The sequence below is a fragment of the Neomonachus schauinslandi genome, chromosome 2 (genome assembly GCF_002201575.2).
Source record: "Neomonachus schauinslandi chromosome 2, ASM220157v2, whole genome shotgun sequence".
NCBI lineage: Eukaryota > Metazoa > Chordata > Mammalia > Carnivora > Phocidae > Neomonachus > Neomonachus schauinslandi.
In genome coordinates, this window is record NC_058404.1 from 146461802 (window position 1) to 146478697 (window position 16896).

General features: G+C 35.3%; 1 long non-coding RNA gene across 1 annotated transcript; it reads left to right on the top strand.

Moving 5' to 3' along the window:
- Nucleotides 1–1492: 1492 nt before the first annotated feature.
- LOC110591526 lies at nucleotides 1493–13774 on the top strand. Its single transcript, XR_002481027.1, has 3 exons — nucleotides 1493–1516; nucleotides 13226–13279; nucleotides 13389–13774. It is a non-coding gene; the product is annotated as an uncharacterized LOC110591526 (long non-coding RNA).
- Nucleotides 13775–16896: the final 3122 nt, after the last annotated feature.

Consider the following 16896-nt stretch of genomic DNA (forward strand, 5'->3'; position numbering starts at 1 on the left):
TTACTGACAACATGACTGGATATATAGAAAATCCAATGGAATCTACAAACAAGCTACTAAAGCTAAGTAGCATGTTTATAAGGTGTAAACAGCAATTCTATACAAAAATCCATTTTATTTCTATCACTACCAACAAATAACTAGAAATTGAAATTTGAGAATCATGCATAATAACATTGAGAAATGTGAAATACTTAGGAATAGATCTGATAAGATGTACAATATATGCACACCCAAACCCACGAAACATTGTTAAAAGGAAATGATAAAATACTTAAATGGAGAGATGTACTACATTCATGAATTAATATTGTGAAGATGTCAACTGTCCCTAAATTTATCTATATAATCAACTCAATCCTAAAACAAACAAACAAAAAAACCCCAAAAAAACCCAGCAAGCACTTTTAGAATCACAAAGTGATTCTAAAATTCATTTGGAAATACAAAAGACCTAATATGACCAAAATAACTTTAAGAACAAAGTTGAAGGACTAATACTATCCAATTTCAAGATATAATAAATCTACAGTAATTGAGACAATGTGGTATTGATATAACACAGATAAGTTGATCAATGAAACAGAGGAAATAAACTGACAAATATAAGTTCAACTAATTTTCTTACCAAAGTACAAATAAAATTCTGTGGAGAAATAATGCTCTTTTTAACAAATTGTGTTTAAAAATTAGATATCCATATGCAAAAAATGCACTTTGATACCTAGCACCAAATATAAAAAGTAACTCAAAATGGATTATAGACCTAAATGTAAAAATTAAAACTTTAAAAATGTTTTAACATAGGAGAAAATTTTTGTGACTTTGGTTTGCCAAAGATTTCTTGGATTCAACACCAAAAACATGATCCATAAAAGAAAAAAAGTAAGTTATATTACTTTAGACAACTACTTTTTTAATATGATAAATGTTAGGTTTTATTTAAAATCTACTCTAAGATTTCCTTCCATGAGGGGTGCCTGGGTGGCTCAGTCCTTTAAGTACCCAACTCTTGATTTCAGCTCAGGTCATGATCTCAGGGTGGTGAGGTAGAGCCCCATGTTGGGCTCTGTGCTGGGTGTAGAGCCTGCTAAAAATTCTCTCCCTCTCCCTTTGCCCCTCGCCTTCCATGTGCGCTTGCACAGACTCATGCACGCTCTCACACACAAAGTATCTCCTTCCATGAAACAATCGATCAGCACAGAGAAGGCAAAGTGGATAAGTAAATATTTAATCTCTTTTCTAGATTTCTAGGTCCAAATTTCACAAATGATGAGACTGGTCTGCAATATGGTAATCAATAAGTTTTTTGTTTTTTTTTTTTTAAGATTTTATTTATTTGACAGAGAGAGAGACAGCGAGAGAGGGAACATAAGGAGGGGGGGTGTGAGAGGGAGAAGCAGGCTTCCAGCGGAGCAGGGAGCCCGACGCGGGGCTTGATCCCAGGACCCCGGGATCATGACCTGAGCCAAAGGCAGACGCTTAATGACTGAGCCACCCAGACGCCCCGAAATCTGTAAGTTCTTAAGAGCCTAGCCTCGATTTAATCCTTTTATTCTTAACTAAAAATCTTTTAATTACCTCATTCTTTGTTACATAAACCCTTCCCATGAACCTCTCCAGAACTTCATCCAAGAGAGATATCACTAGACATCTGTACTTGCCTCAAATGACTTTCATTTTCACATGCTCTACATTCTATATTTATTATGAAAATGAATTCTATGGTTAAAGTCACAGAGTTGGACCTTCTAACTCTTTTAGATCAAACTCCAACTGTGTTGGTTAGTTCCACCCTTGTAAGAATGCAGACAATCTGCAGAGTCTTCTTATTTTGTCTGTTTTTATAAGGTCCTGGTAACTTGCCCATGTCCCTTGAAATCACTGACTCCACACACTTTAATTCTACCCAAATCTTTTTGTTCAGTTGCTTTCCCAATTCTGCTGAATCTACTATTAGCATTTTAAAAAATGTTTTTTATTTAAAGATTTATTTATTTATTTATTCATGAGAGACAGAGAGAGAGAGAGAAAGGCAGAGGGAGAAGCAGGCTCCCTGCTTAGCAGGGAGCCTGACGCGGGACTCGATCCCAGGACCCCGGGATCATGACCTGAGCAGAAGGCAGACGCTTAACCATCTGAGCCACCCAGGCGCCCTAAAAAATTTTTTTTAAACATATAATGTATTATTTGTTTCAGAGGTACAGGTCTGTGATTCATCAGTCTTATACAATTCACAGCACTCACCATAGCACATACCCTCCCAGTGTCCATCACCCAGACACCCCATCCCTCTCACCCCCCTCCACTCCAGCAACCCTCAGTTTGTTTCCTGAGATTAAGAGTCTCTTATGGTTTGTCTCCCTCTCTGGTTTCGTCTTGTTTCATTTTTTCCCTCCCTTCCCCTATGATCCTCTGTCTTGTTTCTCAAATTCCTCATATCAGTGAAATCATATGATACTTGTCTTTCTCTGATTGACTTATTTCACTTAGCATAAACCCTCTAGTTACATCCACATCATTGCAAATGGCAAGAATTCATTTTTTTGATGGCTGAATATTCCATTGTGTGTGTGTGTGTGTGTGTGTGTGTATAGGACCACAGCAGACCCATTGCTCAATTTCAGGAGATTAACATATTTAGATGATTGAATGTTCCAACCCATAAACATTCTTCAATTTACATAGGTCAACTTTCTCTCAAGTAGTAGGAAATTGATATTTTTAAAAATATTGTAATAGTATGTTTCCTAAATATTTGTCATTGGCATGTCAAAATACAATGAATTTTTTGCATGTTGACCTTGTACTGAATAATCTTGCTAAACTTAAAGAATGCATATATAAGTTATTGTGTAGATTAGTTTATGTACAAAATCATTTCTTTGAATACTAATTTTATTTCTTCCTTTTTGTATATCATTCCTTTATTTTTATTTATTGTGCTGGTTAGATCATCAGTGCATTATTGAATAGAAAGGGTGTCCCCTGCAAGTGTTCTTGGGTTCTTTTTGTTTTTTATTCTTATGTTAATCCCCATACATTACATCATTAGTTTTATGTTCTTGGGTTCTTGAAGGAAAGCTTTGTGTATGGTTATTAGGTCTTTCTTAAATGTTTGGTATAATTCTCAGTAGGACCCTTGAATCATATTCTTAGGAAAGTTTTTAATTTTGGATTTTTAAAATAATTGCTAGAGAATTCAGATTTTGTCCTTACGTGAGCTTTGATTATTTGTATGGATGGTTTATACATATTTTGGGAATTTTCTACTTAAATGTATTGGAAAAAAACTGTTATAATAACTTCTTGTATTAATCTAAACTCTATAGGTTTTGCAGTTGTCTTCCTTTTTCTTCCAGATATTTGTAACTGGTATCTTGTCTTTTTTATGAGTCTTATGAGTGGTTTACTAATGTTATTTATACTTTTCAGCTTTTTAAATTTTCTTTACCAATACAACTCTGCCTGTTCTTAGGGACATATTTACGTACACACTGCTATTTTATCATTTGCATGAGAACAGCCCTTGGTTTCCTAGATTTTCATTGCTACAAAGATATTATCACTGTATTTTTGTAATAAAACAAGGAGAAATTCCTTACTGAAATTCCTTACTGAAATTTTATTAACTCACATAACATTCCTTACAACTGAAAAATTTGCCTTAAAGATAATTTTTAATAAAATTTGCATGCTTTGACCTAAATGTATATTATTTCCCATAAGCTTTGGCTCAGATTTCCTCCCTTCCTGAGGATAAATTGAAGTCATTTGGTGACAGATGATTATTGGGTTGTATATTTGTCATGACATGTTAAATTATGCTATGGTAACAAACCTCAAAATCCTAATGGCTTAAAGTAACAGGTCTATTTCTTGGTCATGGTATAGATCCTTTTCTGGTCAGGAGGGGGCTCTGTTGGTCTTACTTACTCAAACCAATGGCCCAGCCATATTTTGAAAGCTATGGTTTACTGAGTAGGTTGAGAAAGGAACTCACTCATATACAAATAAATGATTTGACTCCATAATGACATGCATCACTTCTAATCATAACTAATTGTTCAGACTTTCTCACACATGACCCCATCCGACTAAAGATAAAGTGAAATACTCCCATAAGCTTAGAAGTGAGGAGAACCAAAATTATCTGGTGAACAGCACTAATTAGTTCAAAAGGGTACACTTCTGTTTCCCTCCCCAGAATAGTAGGGGAGGAAGAAAAAGTAATTTTCTCACCAATTAATATTAACTGTTGTCTACGTTTATGAATATTTTTAAGTGTCCCGCATATGGGAGTAAAAGCAAAATGGAAGTTAAAAACCACTGTGTTAGCAGTAATTTTTTCTGTGTCAGAGATATCAGTGATATATATATACTCTTACCTTTGCTTATGTGTTTTTCCTAAATTTTTATAATAAATGCATGTTTGTTTTTTAAAAATAAAGTTAAAACACAAAAGGAGATTAAATTGACAGTGAAATCAAGTGTTCAATTTTTCTGCATACTTCTCCATTTTTCTTTCATCACATCCTGACTTTAATCAATTTGAACCACTGGGGTGTATGTGTAGGGGAGATAGCTTCAAAAGCAATCACTGGTCAAGGCAGACAATAAAAATTCACCATTACATTTCATCCCCCATTACACATAAAGAATATTTTTAAAAAGTATTTTGCTCTGTTTCATGTACATGGAAGGCATTTATAATTGAAATGTCATTGATATGAACTCAGGAGAAACATCAAGCATAAAAATGTAATTAATTCACAGTAATACTTGAGAAGAAATCAAGGTGTTTTGCATGTGAATAGAAATTGAATGTTACCTGCCAACTGCTGTGTAATGAGTGTTAGCCCCATTACAGGCTTATTAAAATTTGGATTTATAGATTGGTCTTCTAATACTGACTGACCTATAAAAAGTAGACTTTTCACTCACCCAAATGCACATTCTGAGGGATGACTTTGGAGATTGCCACAGTTTTAATATATGAGCCTCCTAAGCAGAGTCTTATTCTGAAATACAGAAACTCAATGCATTAATAGAAAGTGATATATCTTTTAAAATATTTTTAATTTAAAAATATAAATTTGTCCCTTCTGCACTTATCTAGTTTTATCCAACTTCTCCATTAACAGTAAATTCTGCACCCCTGTTTCCAAATGTTGGGGTGCCTGGGTGGCTCAGTCAGTTAAACCTCTGCCTTTGGCTCAGGTCATGATCCCAGAGTCCTGGGATTGAGCCCTGCATCAGGATCCCTGCTCAGCAGGGAGTCTGCTTCCTCCTCTGCCCCTCACCCTGCTTGTGCTTGCTCTCTCTTGCTCTCTCTCTCTCTCACTCAAATAAATAAACAAAATTAAAAAAAAAAGATTTCCAAATATCTATCTAAACTTTTGGCAAAACCAGCTGGACTTAAAGTCTGTTAAATCAGTCAGTAAGACAGGTCTTAACATCTATTAAGTTCCTTTAGTTATTATTTTGTGGGTGTATGAATCAGAGAGAATTTGAGTTTACTTATAAGACTAAAATTTTTACAGGTGCCTGGGTGGCTCAGTTGGTTGGGCGACTGCCTTTGGTTCAGGTCATGATCCCGGGATCCTGGGATCAAGCCTCACACTGGCCTCCCCCTGCTCTGAGGGTATCCTGCTTCTCCCTCTCCCTCTGCTGCTCCCTCTGTTGTGCTTGCGCTCTTGCTCTCTCTCTGTCAAATAAATACAATCTTTAAAAAAAAAAAAAAAAAAACTAAAATTTTTACTGCAGGTTGAGGGTGCATGGACTTTCCCACCCATAGTCTCTATAACGATATCAAATAGATTTGGATTCAAGTCCTCTGGATCTATAACTGACAAGCTAGAAAAAGTTATTTAACCTCTTGAAGTCCTGTAAAAGGCAAAATAGCTAATCTCCTTTAACATGAAAATATTAACATAAAATATATAACAATTATCATGGTAGTTAGAATAGACTAAACACTCAATAACTTTTATCTATATACCACAAAAAAAAATAACCATTTTTATTAAGAGGCTGTAAAATGTTCTGTTGAAGCAAAGAAGATAGGCATATTTTTTCAGTCTGTTAATATTTATCTTGATAAAAGAGCAACACTTAGAAGTCTCAAGTTTCTTTTTCAGAGAAAATGGTTTCCAGTGTATAGCATTAGCTTTTTTTTTAAGGTAATAGGATGAAGTTTTGGTTGGCTTTTACCAATCCATTTCTGATGAATAAGGATGTCTGCAACATTTCCCTATTTTAAATCCTATTTATTAAATAACCATACCAATCGCTTATAAAGACATTTGTAAGCCACACTCAAGCAAATGGATGAACTTTGGTTCACACAGAAAAATTTAAAATCCACTACTGACCAGGGCAGACTGGCCCTTACTCAGAATGTTCAAAAATGATTTAGAGTTTCTAAAAAAATGCTGTGTTATCCATCTTGCTCATATATCCATTATAATTGTCTCTTTTATTGCACTTGCCCTCCAGAAGTATGTTTTTTTTCCTCCTTGACCTAGTTTCTGGTAATCAAATTGAGTTTTCTCTGTATCACTGCACCACTTGAAAGCTTCTAGGATCAGAGCCTCTCAGTAATCCCGCTATTGATTAAATCAAATTGGAGCCTATTTTGCCACCATGTGCTGCTACTGACTGACACAATGGCAATTACCTGTAATAATTGTCAGTAAACTGCAATTGGAGGAATCAGAAACTAAAACTATATGGATCTTATACTGCTTAGATTATGATATCCACGGCTTTGCTCAGTTTTCAGTCCTATTTTAAAAATAAATAGAATTCAGTAATTATCCAATCCCTGAACAAATTACTGAGCACTTAAATTGAACACAGGACTAGGCTCTGTGACTACAAAATGAGGGAAACCACAATGCTTACCCTGGAGTCACTCATGGCATCATGGCATGGACAGAATGAGATGGAGAAAGGGATCATAGAATGTTTTCCAGTGCAAACTGTAGTGTAAGCATACAAATAGCCTAAAGCTTTCTCTTGAATCCCAGTGATAAAATAGTGAAGAAGGTTAAAAAAAAAAAAATATATATATATAGTTGAGAATTGCTATATACTAAGACCATGCTAAGTAGTTTAAGTATTTCAATTAATAGTTATAACAACATTGCAAGACAGAGATCATTCTTATTTAACAAAGAAACTTTCCTATTTAATAAATGAGGAACCTAAGACTCAGAGGATTAAGTAGCTTGCCCAAGATCACAAAGCTAGTAAATGGTAAACTGAAAATTTGAATTGAAGTTATGGGCGTACTAATGAAAGAAGAAATTAGGTTACAACTTCTGCAATCATTCACAGGGTCAAAGGAAGAATGGAAATAAGCCACCAACATAGTCCCCCAAAGCACGATAGTCACCTCATCTCCTATATCAAGCACCTAAATCACTGAGTTATAACTTTCTGGTTTATTTCTCTTTCTCCCTAGATCATGAGCTCAGTGAAAGCAAAGACATGGTCATGTTCATCTTTGTAATTTTTTTTTTTTGCCATGAATTCTGCTCAGTATGTGACTACTGAATAATATTTGAACCAGATAAGCATTTCTTCTTTTTTTTTTTTTTTAAGATTTTATTTATTTATTTGACAGAGAGAGAGGCAGCGAGAGAGGGAACACAAGCAGGGGGAGTGTGAGAGGGAGAAGCAGGCTTCCCGCGGAGCAGGGAGCCCGACGCAGGGCTCAATCCCAGGACCCCGGGATCACGACCTGAGCCGAAGGCAGACACTTAACGACTGAGCCACCCAGGCGCCCCGATAAGCATTTCTTCTATACAAGAGCTATCTTTTGATATTTCAAAGCAACCACCTGAAGGAGGCAATACAAATTTCAGAGGCTAATTCTCAGGTCACAATTCTATATTCTACTGTTGTACTTAAACATATAATTGAAATGCAACATAAAAGTTCCAAGTTTTTCAATAAAAGGAAGTGAAATGTCTTGCTGAAACATGACAAGATTCATTTTTTTAATTTTTATATTTATTGCATGCAACAGTCACTATTTATACTACCAATCCCCTCAAAATTTCACTATTTTAAAAATTCCTGATATTAATTTAAATTTTCATTTGTCAAATGAAGACATATATTTTTCTCATTCTGAATTCTCCCCAATACCTTCTGTATTATAAAAATGATTAGATATCCAAATCTTTAAGAAGGGTTTCTCATGGCAAGGATTTTAATGTCAAGGTCATAGAATTCAAGTAGGTGTCTCTTCAATTTCCAATACTTCTACATTTTTAAATTATTTCCACTGGTGGGTTTGAATCTATTCATAAATTAGGAGGCATTTTATGAGCTATTTATATAAATGGAGAAAAAAGGAAGAAAAAGACATTCTCCTGCCTTACATAAGTTCACAGTAGAGTTATAGAAGCCAACAAACTAAAATACAAGTTCACAATACATTGTGAATTTTAAAAAGTATGTGAATAAAAGAGCAAGAGAAAAACAGAAGAGAGAGTCTCAAACTTGATAGGGATTGTAGAGAGACTCCAAAACAATTAAACTGAGTCTTGGAGGATGAATAGGAATATGACAGGTGCTAAAGAGGGTAAAGACAGTCTATGTGAAAGGATCACAATGCACAAAGGCACAGAAGCATGGTGAGGAAAACCATGAGACAAAAGGAAGAGGAGATTTTGTGCCATTCTGAGCAGGTAGCTTCCTTTGAGAGCAGGCCTTAAGCATTCCTTGCACTTAAGAGATAGGCATTTCTCTTACCTCATTTTGAGTCTTAATTTGAATTTATAAACAAAGGAAAATTAGATTTATAAACCAAGGAAAGCTACAGACATACATATACCCAGTCTTCCTATACTCCCTGATTTGCACAGGGATAAAGCAGCAGTGATATCTGTGGAATGGACATGTCTGCTGGTTTAGAGACTCACTCTGGCAAGCTACTTTGAACCATTCCACTGGTGCATCAACTGTCAGATGAACCACTGTTCCTGCCAGGCTCTCTTGTTCTGCCTTCCACATTAAAACCTGTACTGCAGTCCAAAGTGAGTTTACCAAATAGATAAGACTTCTCTCTGTAGAATTCAAAATTACACTATACATTCTGATGTGGCCACATAAATCAATTCACTCAATAAACCAGCACTCAGCACGAGAGCCATGGACCGTGGTAGCATTTATCGGTTATCAGGGGATACAGATTACTAAACAGGAATTCACTAGATCATGTGACAGTACTAGAGAAGTTTTGGGAAGTTAGGAAATGCTTCCCAGAGGACGTCCTACCTAAACTAGGACCTGAAGAACCTATAGTTACAGCTCCGTTAGACGAGATGTATAGAGAACAGGAAATAGACAGGATTACCAGGTTAGTGAGAAAGTATTCAAACCATTTACTTCACATTAAATAGATAATTCATCCAGCTGATGTTAAAATGTTTTAATAATCTGGCTTCAGTTTGGAATAACTATATTCAGGCACTTAGACATTACTGGTCTCCAGTGGAAGACACTAGACTTTGCAAAGAGCTTGCATTATAATAAAAACACATATCCATAAACAAATGCAAATGCACTATAGAGTGACAACAGCACTAAGAAATTCATGGTATAAGGTCAAGGTTGTCCAGAACATGAAGTCTTTTATGGAGGTACAGATTAGTTCACCTACAGAATATGAGTCACACTTTCTGACTTAAGTGTCTTACCACATGGAGAAAGGAAAAGGACACAGAAGTGTATACTCATCAATACTTTATCACAGTAAGTAATACTAAAAAAATCGAAATTGGTATTTTAGAATTTGAATTCCTTTTTGGCCTTTTGAATAATTCCCTAAGTGCCAGAGAAGTAGGGTGACAATATAATTTCCCATTTGAACTAGCACTATGTTGTCAGTTAAAGGAGATGATATTAATAATTAGGATAGGAAAACAGGAAGGCAGTGAGTGGGGAAAGTCTCAGACAAACCAGGGCATGTGGTCTCCTAGGGAAAAGCAGTTAACTGCAATGAATATATAGTGCCAAACACTTTAGAATTCACAGTGTTTTAACTAGAACTAAATGTTACTTAAAATCATATACTTGAAAACCTTCCTAAACTGCATCCATAAATTACTACACCAAAACAATATCTAAATTCCACTACAAGTGTAATGTCAAAAGTCTAATGAAGTTTACCAGTATACCAATTTCAAGATATATTTTAGTTCCCTATTTTGTCAGGAAAAAAATGGTTATTCTAACTTAATTTCATGAAAAGTAAAAATGATTATGTTCAAAATACATCATATTAAAACACTTGCAATTACTTCATTAGATTTGTTAGTATTTAATGATTGCCTTATACATAACGTCTATACACTGCATCTTAGCTGACATTATTTAATATATTCAGATGGATGATGCATGTATTATAATCAAACATGATTATATATGCTTACAAATTAATTGCATCTTTAAACATGTTTAATTTGTTTTGATATAATATTATGAACCATGCTGGGTTTGGGATCTCTGCCATATAGATATCAAAGCTAAACCAGTCTTTGTTGTAATGAGGATCATATTTTAAGTGTGTTTAATGCTTAGGTCCATTGCTATAATCTGATTACAGCCAAGGCAAATCAGCCTGGAGTACTATTTGCAATAGTTCTAAAGCACAATTTCATCTTTCAAATAGATAGGTTTACTCTTTTATCAAAGAATATTTGCACATAATTTAGAAACTTAAAAAGTACTACTCAGTTTATAAAGATAATTTAAGCTCCATTTCATTTTCCAAGACCTTTAGCCAAGAGCAACTATTGAAGGTGTTTCTTCTAGTAGTTACCTCTATGTTTTTAATAGGTGCAAGCTATTTTGCTTTTTTAAATTTCAGTCATTATTGACCTCCTGCAAAGAACAATTTTATTCTTTTACCATTCACATGCCTGTACTACCCTCATCCTCACTCTCAATATACTGTAGGCATATCAAATATCGAAAAACCAGTACTTTGAGTATGTAAATACTGATGCTTAGAGGCTCACAGAGTATACTATATAATTTTACTTGTGGGGTTTTTGTTTGTTACCTGGGTTAATAAACTGCCTTGTTCTAATTTTTGTTAGCTTTCTATGCATCTATTATTGTTCCTCCTTGCTTTGTCTGGCATAACTCTAAAACACCTCTAAATAAGGTCAAACACATTGATCCACCTACTAGTTTTGAGAAATACCTATGGGAATTTTCCTATTTTTGTATGCAAAATACCTTGTGTCCTGCTCTAATGAGGACTAATCGCTCTCTAGATCTGTAACATAGACACTATCCCGGGATAGCTCTTTACCATTTTCCTGGGCATTCTCAGCCTCTTTTGAGATTTGGTTTCCAGGTACCCATCTTTAATTGTTTTGCCCTATAACCTTGTTCTGGGAGAGCAGTAGCTTTCCTAAAAAAGAATGCATATTTTTGAAGACAAAATTTATTCTACTCTCACACTTTATTGGGAGTGTGCCTGTGTTTATAATTCTTAGTTGAATATAATTTCCCCTCAGCATCTTATTGTGTCATGGATGCACTACTTTCTCTTAATTCTCTAAGGATATTAATTAAATGGTTTGTTTTACTTCCTGCATGATCATGGATTTCTCCAAGGTACTTTATGTTATTGCTGTATTTTGGTGAATTCTTAAATTAGAACTCTTCTGCTAACTTCTGTTTGTTCACATTTGAATGAAACTCTACAAAGCCTGGTTTAGAAATTGTGCTGGGGCACCTGGGTGGCTCAGTCAGTTAAGCGTCTGTCTTCAGCTCAGGTCATGATCCCAGAGTCCCGGAATGGAGCCCCACATTGGGCTTCCTGCTCAGCGGGGAGTCTGCTTCTCCCTCTCCAACTGCTTGCCACTTTCCCTGCTCCTTCTCTCTCTCTCTCCCTCACTTCCTCTCAAATAAATCTTTTTTTTTTTTTTTAAAAAGCAATAGTGTCATATATGGAGTATATGGACTGGTGAATTCTCTATAGTGTACCTGATACAAGATGGCTGTTTTGTTAAATGTCAGTATTTATAGGTCCTTCCCCTGGGACAGATAGTTTCTCCAGAAAGAAATATTCTACCTTCCTGTCTGGGTGACATAAGAAAGTTACCCAACATTCTAGAAGCCAAGCAGCAGCCTAGCAGAAGACTTTTGTATGATAATGGTGAGGGAGACTGAACTCATTCTACTTTACAGAAACTTTTATTTAATCCTCCTGATTTAAGTAAAGCACAATAGAACTATTCTCCCCCATGCTGGTATCCAAACCAAGAAACTTACTCTTATCTTGAGAACAAACCTTTCTTCTCAGGGACAGGGAAGGTGTATTCAGCTGGCTGTGAGGGCTTAAGAAGAGAATCAGCTGTTATAATTACAACTGCCCTGGTACCTCTCAAAGGCCTGTGACAGTTTGAACAATGACATGACCACCCTCTGCCAGGGCTATTAGTACTCCATCTCATGGCCAGCCAACATGTAGTTCAGCTCCAAGATCCTATTTTAGAGTTCTTAGAGTTTGCTCCTAGGAACATTCTCAGCAGCATCTGCCATAGGTTGGATTCCCGGAGATTCTGAGATGGAAATTTGCAGATGATTGCAGAGATGGGAAGAGGAGGAGAAGGGATGTGATCTCAGGAACACTGTGTGTAAGGATGTGACGGCAGCAGGATAGGACAAAGAAAAAGCTGAATTGTGATGCAGCTGCAATGAGGCTTCAGCCAGTCTCACAGGGAAATCTTGATACTGGGATGCCCTTTGGACATATTTTCATTTGATGTAAGAAGGCTAGATTTTTATGCCCCAACACAGACCAGTTATTGAATGCAAACTGCTGACAGCCAGGAGGCATTACCCTTAAGAAATGCTGCTCCTTTTGGCCATGGCAGTTCCTAGTGAGGAACTCGGCTATTGGTTGTTAGCAAGCAATACTCCAAGCAGTGGGGGAAATAAGTATCATGGTCCAGAAGAGGAGATCTGAGCAATGCACAATACACTGGAAGCTTCTGCATTGCACTGATACCTGGCCCTGCCAATCCACTTGCAAGTACCTCTCAGTTCCAACCTACAGTTTAGGCTTGGCCCATGGAAATACACACCCTTTCCCCACCACAAGTGATCATGCAAATCTGTTTCCATGACCACCCTCCCTCCTTGCTTTAACATCAAAGGCAAAGCCATCATTCTTTCACTCTGTTTTCTACAGGGGCCTGGGGAGTTGAACACTGGCCTGTGTGAATTTCCAACTCCAGACCCTCAGGTAAAGCTATGTTCACGGTAACCTCAAATCCAAGTGTCCCTTATTTGACTTAAGGTCAAAAAATTCCCTTAAAAATTGTCTTCATACATTGTTTTCCTATTGAAACCAGTGATAATGACAGAAGGGAAGAAGAGGATTTGGAAATCATTCAGCAAGTCTAATAATATACACAGCATTTCTTTTTCAACTGGATGGACCCTCAATCTTCACCATCATCACATTAAATATCTTATTATACTTTGGATTCCATGAAGTCAGCAATTTCCTCTGCTATATATAAAACATGATAGAAGTGCTATATTTTAAGACAAAAAAAGAATAAGACAAGAAAACAAAAATCAAATAAAGCTTAGAAAAAAATACAACTGTAATTTATATCAAGTTAAAGAAGAAAACCAGAACTGTTTATTCATAGAGGTTCCGGAAGATACTGGATAAAATCCTACCAACATCCTTAATAAAAAGTCTAAGTAGATAGAAATAAAATACCAAGCATAAATATAATCTGTGAATTTCAGTTTTATTTCTCATTACTTCTAAATCATTACTTCTCTCATCTTAAAGTTTCTAAGTTAATATTCTCCTAGATGAAGCAGCTCTTTCATACTATTCTCTAAGCAGGAAATTAGTAAGAACTTTAATGTTGTCAATAAATGTGCTCTGGATTTCCTTTAAGTAAGAGAAATCTCTAACAATTAGGTGATTCAAGTTTAAGCATTCATGTGGATTGGCGTCAATTAAATGTTGGCAAGGTCAATGCAAACACTGAAAGTGGAATAAAAATTGTAAGGGTCTGGTGATTAAATAAGCAGTGGGTGATTAGTCACATTCATAGCTATGGGTATGTTTTCAATCTGCTTAAGGAGAATTTGAAAACACAACATCATATACATGTAGTTCTGGAAAGAAATTGGTTGTTTTGCATTTAAAATTTCCAGGTCAAAATGACATCATGAAAATGAAAGTTCTGAGAAGCTAAATGCACTGTCCCCTGTGTTCCTCAGAGTAAAAAAGACAGATCATCCATCAAGCAAGGCTGATTCCCATCTAACAATGACCTCTTTATTCTTTCTATTGCACAAAACAGTATAAGGAAACAACATGAGCTCAAACTTCGCTTAAATTTTGGTTTCAATATGTATTAGATGTGTGAATTTTAGCTTTTAGGCAAGTTTTCTGAATCTGTTTCTGTATCAGTAAAATGGAAATATTAATATTCACCTGGCAGAGCTATTGCCGTATTAGTAATAAAGAATATAAACTATTTAGTGAAATGCCTAAGATAAGTCAGGTGATTGTATTTCTAATTGAGGACAATAAACGAACTATATTATGTACATAGATAATATAAGGTTCTATGCTAGAGGAATGAACTTTTATTTTCAGATAAAGTATATGAGATTTTGAACTCAGAAAGAACATTGAAAAAGTCCATTTCTGCCACTGGAAAACTGTTACTATTACAACAGCCAAGAATTATAGACTACTCAATACATGCTGGGTAATGTTTGAAGCACTTTATATTAATCAGCTCATTCAATCCTCACAGCTTCTTATATGGTAATTACTATTATTTTTCCCATACTACAGATCAAAAAAGTAGTACCCAGAGGCACAGAGTCGTTTAGTAGTAGGCATTGGAAGTCTGGCTCCAGAGGTCTCATTTCTAATTACTATAGTACGTTGTCTTCCATGATTTGACCCAAATGATGCAACATATCATAAGCAGGTAAAGCTAGAATTTCCTGAGAACATAATTTCTATGTCACTCTAGGTAGAAGAAAATATGAACTTCAAAGAGGAAATTCTGCAACTTACATAGTTACTTTGCCAAAATTATTATTAAAATGTCTTCTAAAGGTAATAAAATCTACCTCAAAGAGATATTTACACCCCCATGTTCATTGCAGTTTTATTTACAATAGCCCAGCCATGGAAACAGCCAAGTGTCCATCCAGGAATGAATGGATGAAGATGTCACACACACACACACACACACACACGCGCGTGCGCGCGAATATTATGCAGTCATAAAAAAGGAAATTTTGCCTTTTGTGACAACATGGATGGACCCTGAAGGCATTAGACTAAGTCAAATAAGTCAGACAAAGATAAATACTTTATGTTCTCACTTCTATGTGGAATCTAAAACAGTTGAACTCCTAGAAAAAGAGAATGGAATGGTGGTTGCCAGTGGCTGGGAAAAATGGAGAGATATTTGTCAAAGAGTATAAACTTCCATCTGTAAGATTAATAAATTCTGGAGATCTAATGTATAGCATGGTGACTGTGATTATGAGTACTGTATTATATACTTGAAAGTTGTTAAAAGACTAAATGTTATCAGCACACACAAACAAATAGCAATTATGTGAGGGGATGGAGGCATTTAACCTTACTGTGGTCATCATTTCACAATATATCCATGTATCAAATCATCACATTGTACATCTTAAATTGACATAAGTATATGTTAGTAATAGGTCAATAAAGCTGGGAAAAAAAGGTCTAAAGAAGTTGCCTTTGTATTTTGTGAGAGACTATAGCTTTTTCAAAATGTTACCAACAAATATTTTTAGCATACTCTGCTTCAGCCTGTCAAGAAAAGCATCAGGTGTGAAAAGGAGGAATTTGAACCTGATTTCACCCTATTTTAGGTTATCTTTAATTATTCAGAAAATATCTCTTCAGAGAGAAATTGGTGGTTATCCAAACTTTAAGTATTATTGCTCTTCATGAAATGTGATTTTGGTCTCTTGGTCATTTTAGCATTCATTTTTCTAAATCACATATTACATTATACTCCTGGTTGCTTTCCTTTTGATTGCTTATCATTTGTTATTTTTTCTTTCCTTCTCATTTTTTTAGGAAGAAATGCAATTGCTTTGTTTCAATAGCCAAACTACCATCCACTATTTTAGTTCTAATATAGATGACTTTTCATTTCTAATTCTAAAGGTCATATTTTCTGACAGAGGCCAATTTCTGAGAAATGAAGATTCATCATTTTTTTTAGTTTCACTTAATTTTATATCATAAGATATATTCCTGTCTTTCTATCTGTCCATAGAGTAATAGCCCTAAGAATTTCATACATGTACTACTTTATAGAGATCAATATATTTAGCTTCCTTCTGTTTATAATTTGATTGCTTATGACCAGTTTGGGTAAATTTGTAATTTCTCAGAACCTGAGACATGATTAACATGGATATTAAAAAATTTTTGAGTCGGCATTTTTGTGAGACTTAGAACATAATACTAGGAGCTAGATAATTATACATTTAAGTTTTATATTCTTGGATGCCATGTTGTATTGTCTACCTAAAAATAGCTCAAAATTCCATTAATGGTGAGAAGGGTTCCAAAATTACCTGCTAAATTCTAATCAGCTCGTTCTAAAGAGCAACCTGTCATCTACCTATGTCATAGTATAGGAAGATTCTGAGTACAGGATAGTTGTGATTATTACAGTATTAAGATATAGCCCAAGGAACTACTGGTAAAGAAGTGAGGGGTCAGGCAGGGAAAAGAAAGAGACAAAGCCATTTTGCAAGCAAAGTCTCACAGAGGGTAACTTTGTGTCAGATCCCACAGAGGTCTCTGGAAGCTTTCAC